General features: G+C 39.7%; 1 pseudogene; it reads right to left on the bottom strand.

Moving 5' to 3' along the window:
* Positions 1–673: 673 nt before the first annotated feature.
* LOC148140645 (muscarinic acetylcholine receptor M2-like) lies at positions 674–1,381 on the bottom strand (annotated as a pseudogene).
* Positions 1,382–5,320: the final 3,939 nt, after the last annotated feature.

The following is a 5,320-nucleotide window of genomic DNA, read 5'->3' as shown; positions in this document are numbered from 1 at the left end:
AAGGTACATTACATTGTGCATAGCAAGCTGGTTTGATATTACTGTTGATACAAAAAAAATCATTATCCAATATTCAAAATCTTGTGCGTGATGCATGTTGGACAGAAGGTAGTAATGATCACCATAACAGAGTACGGAGTGTAGGTGATTATAAATGCCAGGATAAAGGCCAGGGTGTTCCTAGTAATGATTTTTACTCGGTATACATCTCCCCTCTTCGTCTTCTTCTTAGAGATCTTGGTCATTTTAATGATATTATCTTCTGCTCTGATTTCTATGCTATCAATATCTATGTTGCTTCGATCAATCGCTGGTCTAACCATGGTGTCTGTGCAACCACGAATTTGAGACTTACTGACTATCTTCATGGAAGTTATTTTGAAAGGGTCCAACATTATCTGGAATTGTGTAGTGGATAGTTTTGCAATCTCTTGGATCTTCTGATACGCTGATGTAAATCAGACAATTGTTTTTCCCAGTAATAACCTCCTTCCATTCTCGTTGCTTGGATTTCTCAATTGTCAGTTCAGCGGCTATTTTAGTGTTTTGTGATTAGGGATAACCTATCATAAACTTTTCATGTGTTGCTGGTACCTCTTTGTAAAATATTAGCTTTCAGTAAGAAAGAAAGGATGGCCTTGCTTGTTTCGTATTTACCTTTAGCCCACTTTAGTCATCTCTTGCTGGCACAAGATATGCACACATCCAAAGTCACGTTGACCGGAACAGTGAAATAGAAGGCAGCAATAACAATGATTAAAGTGATTGCTGGATTTGAAAAGAGCTGTTGACAATAGACACCCCCAGGAATGCTTACCTCCTGACAATGAACTGTCAGAAAATAATGGCCGGTGCACAGAGAAAAAAGTGGCATCTCTCAAGCAATTGCTTTCGTTATCCCTGCAACCTTAGTTGCACTCTTCACGAGGTAGCTAAGGGGCTTTGTCAGACAGTAATACCGGTCAAAGCTGATGATCAGAAGTTTCATGCCAGATGTATTATTGATAATGTAATTGAGGGCAAGCCAGGAATGACACAAAGCTGGAACCAGAGGCTAAAATCCGAGTATGGTGTAGATGGTAAATAAATTCATAAAGAATACACGAAGAATCAAATCAGCGCAGGCTAAGCTGATATTAAAGTAGTTGCTAATAATTTGTAAATATCTATTTGTTTAGGTCGAGATAATAAGCAGGTTATTTCCAATGACGGACATCAAATTAATGTTTCCAGTCATAATCACAATGAAGATCACGTTGACCATTTTGTCTGAACGTCCTCTTTGAGCATCGAGTAAGTTAATTAGATTCGTAAAGAATTCGTTTGTCTCAGATGAGCGTGACTTCATTTCACGATAATGAGTAACGAGCATGGTCAATTGCAAAATGTTAAAAGTAATAATAAAATAAAGAACAATAATTAGAGGATAGATGTCAGTTACACAAAAAAAAAGCAACGAGGTTTTAAATGCACTTTAAGAAGGTAAAGACAAGGAAACTACATTTAAAAACTGCTTTAATAAGCTTTTGAATATTTGCCAAAAGGTCTGTAGTTTTTCATAATAATCATCTCATAGGTTACATATTGCACTAAGAAAAGTGAATAAATTTTGAATCATGTGTGCTGAACTGACAAACGATATTAGGAATCAAATTGTAATCGTATCTCTCAGGATTGTTTTAGTTGATTAAATAACTCTAGGTGAATAACACTTGCATTCTGAAAAAAAAAATACTTTGTTCCTTCGATTTGATTATCTTCGATTTTCAAGACGATAAATTCACAGAAATTCTGATGATCTTGATTACTCAAGGCAACCTTTCAAGAATTGAAGCACCAATGTTATCCTTTCGTTCCAAAAAAATATCAGCATGAGCTTCATCCACCAGGAAAGAAGATTCTGGCAGTTTCATCTGATTGAGGGAAGAGACTAATTTGAGAAGTCATTTGTAAATAAGACTACAAGTGGAATGAAAATAGGAATGAAAATTCATAATAGCTGCACGGTCTGGTTTATTTAACAGTCAAAATTCGCTGAATAAATGTTGGACAAATAACTTACATTGGTTAACTTAAACAAGTCGTAAAATTGAATGTTTGAGAAGAAGGGCCAATTCAGTAACACTTCACTTGTTGTGAAAAGGGTTGACTTTGTTTTTCAAAGATTCATTTCACTCAGCAGATACATTAAGGAGGAGTATACATGAACTCGAGGTTTGCAGAATTTAACACTCATTAACTTTACTAAATACTGTTATACCAGTAATTAGGGATCACCGTTTCATAATTGTCAGCAAGAGAGCTAGGAGTGAAATAAGGAGAAACGTCTGTGTTCCAAGAATTGTTGGAATTTGGAATGAGCTGCTTGGGACAATGGTGGAGACGAATTCAATCGGCAGTTTCAAAATAAAGCTGGATATGTGTTTGAAAGTGATGAATTTGCCATTTCTCTGCCCATTCATCCAGTCTATCTAAATTCTGCTGTATTTTCTGACAGTCCCCCTCACTATCTGCTACTCCAACAATCTTGGTGTCATCTGCAAACTTGTTAATCAATCAATCTATAACTTCCTCCAAATCATTTATATATTTCACAAACAACAGTGTTCCCAGCACAATTCCTGTGGAACACAACTGGTCCCCCTTCTCCATTTTTACAAACTCCCGTCAATTAATACCTGTTGCCCAGCCAGTTCTCTATCCATCTCACTAGTACACCCTGGACCCCATGTGACATCAACTTCTCCATCAGCCTACCATGGGGAGCCTTATAAAATTCCTTACGAAAGTCCATGTATATGACATCTACAGGTCTTCTCCAATTAATCAACATTGTCACCTCCTCCAAGAATTCTATTAGGTTTTCAAAACATGACCTTCCCACACAAAATGCTGCCCATTACTGATAAGTCAATTTTCTTCCAAGTGGGATTAGATCTTACCCTCAGTATTTTCTCCATCAGCTTCCATACCACTGACGTCAAGCTCACCACTCCATAATTACCTGGACTATATCTGCTATCATTCTTCAACAAGGCATAACATTTGTAAATCTCCAGTCCTCCTGGTCCTCACCCGTGTTCAACGTTGCTTCAAAGATATCTGCTAAATCCACAGCTATTTCCTCTCTTGTTTCCCTCAGTAACCTTGAGTAGATCCCATCCGGATCAGGGGACTTGTCTACCTAAATGTATTTTCGATACACAAAACCTCTCTTCTCCTTATACTTACTTGATATACTGTTCTCAAATATCTATCCCTAACCTTGGTCAATAACAATGCAAAGCACTCATTAAGAATCTCACCCATTTTCTCTGACTACAAACATAACTTTCCTCAATTGTGCTTTAGTGGGCCAACCCTTTCTCCAGTTACCCTCTTGCTCCTTATATATTTAAAAAAAGGCTTTGGGATTTCACTTAACTCTGTTTACTAAAGAGATCTCATGACTCCTTTAAGCCCTCTTAATTTCTCATTTCAGATTGTTCCTACATTACCAATAATCTTCCAAATATTTGTGTTAAGTTGCCTAGACCTTATGGACACATCCTTTTTCCTCTTAGCTAGTCTCACAATTTAACCTGTCAACCATGGTTCCCTAACCTTGACATTTCGATCCCACACTTTCACAGGAACATACCACTCCTGAGCTCGATTCAGTCTCTCTTTAAAGGCCTCCCACATACCGACTGTGGACTTACCTTCAAACAGCTGCTCCCAATCAACATTCCCCAGCTCCAGCCGAAGTTTGGTATAGTTGGCCTTCCCCTCATTTAGCACTGTTCTTTATTGACCATTCTCGTCTTTGTCCTTGATTATTCTAAATCTTGTGGAATTGTAATCACTATTCCCAAATTAATCACCTGCTGAACCACCAACCATCTGCCCGGGTTCAGTTCCCAACACCAGGTCGAGTATAGCCCCTTCCTGAGTTGGACTATTTACCGACAGCTCGACAAAACCCTCGTGGATGTTTCTTACACATTCTGCTTCAGCTAGAACTCTAACACTAAATGATTCCCAGTCAGTGTTGGGAAAATTAAAATCTCCAATCATCACCACCCTGTTGCTCCTACATCTTTCCGAAATCTTTACATATTTGCACCTCTATCTCACTTTCGCTGCTGGGAGGCCTGTATTACTCCCCGACATTGTTACTGCACCCTTTCTATATCTGAGCTCTGACCATATTACCTCACTGTTCCAGTTTTCCATAGTGCCCTCCTTCAGCACGGCTGTGATATTTCCTTTGACCGGAAATGCAACTCTTCCACCCCTTTTACCTCACACTCTAACCCGCCTGAAACATCAATATTCTTGGATATTTAGCTGCCAATATTGCCTCGAGCAAGTCTCAGAAATAGCAATAAATCATGCTCGCAGGCAGTAATCCAAGCCCAAAGTTCATCCGTCTTACCTAGTATATTTCTTGCTTTACAAAAGAAATGCACATCAGACCACCTTTGCATTTCATCATCTTCTCCCAGCCTCCACTTCCCCTTCGTCATGCTGACCTCATTATCTATTTCCATACAGGCTTTATTTAGTGTTTCCTTACTTTCTCTAGTCTCATTTAGTTCCCAAACCCCTTGCCACATTAGTTTAAACTGTCTACAACAGTGCTGGCAAAAGTGCTCCTAAGGACTTTCATTTCAGTCCGGGCCAGGTGGAGATCATTCAATTTCTAATAGTCCCACCTCCCCCAGAACAGGTCCAATGTCCCAAAAATCGTAACCCCTCCTTCCTGTAGCATGTCTCAAGCCACGCATTCTTGCTGCTTATTCTATTTTTCCTATTCTAACTAGTGCATGGGCACTGGTATCAATACTGAGATTACTACCTCTGTGGTCCTAGATTTTAACTTGTCTTGATTATGCTTGATGGACCACAACCATCTTTTACCAATATCGTTTGTGCCTATATGCACCACTACACCTGGCTGTTCACCCTCCCCTTTGAGAATGTTCTGCAGCTGATCCGAGACATCCCTAAACCATGCATCGAGGAAGCAACATACTATTCGGGAGTCTCGTTTCCCACCTCAGAACTGCCTATCTATTCCCCTTACAATTGAATACCCGATTACTATAGCCATTCCACTCTTTGTTTCTGCCATTCTAAACAGCAGGGCCAGCCACGGTGCCATGAACCCAGCAATTGCTGCCTTCCACTGGTGAGCCATCTCCCTCAACAGTATCCAAAACGGTATACCTGTTTTGGAGAGAGATGACCACAGGGGACACCTGCACTGCCTTCCTCATCGTTCTCTCCATTTTGGTCACCCATTCCCTTTCTCCCTCAGCAGTCTTAATCTGCGATG

The sequence above is a fragment of the Chiloscyllium plagiosum genome, unplaced genomic scaffold (assembly GCF_037043375.1).
Source record: "Chiloscyllium plagiosum isolate Xiang-an unplaced genomic scaffold, Cpla_swu_hap1 HiC_scaffold_35, whole genome shotgun sequence".
Classification (NCBI taxonomy): Eukaryota; Metazoa; Chordata; class Chondrichthyes; order Orectolobiformes; family Hemiscylliidae; genus Chiloscyllium; species Chiloscyllium plagiosum.
Note: the sequence above shows the minus strand (reverse complement) of the source record. Positions and strands in the feature narration are given on the sequence as shown.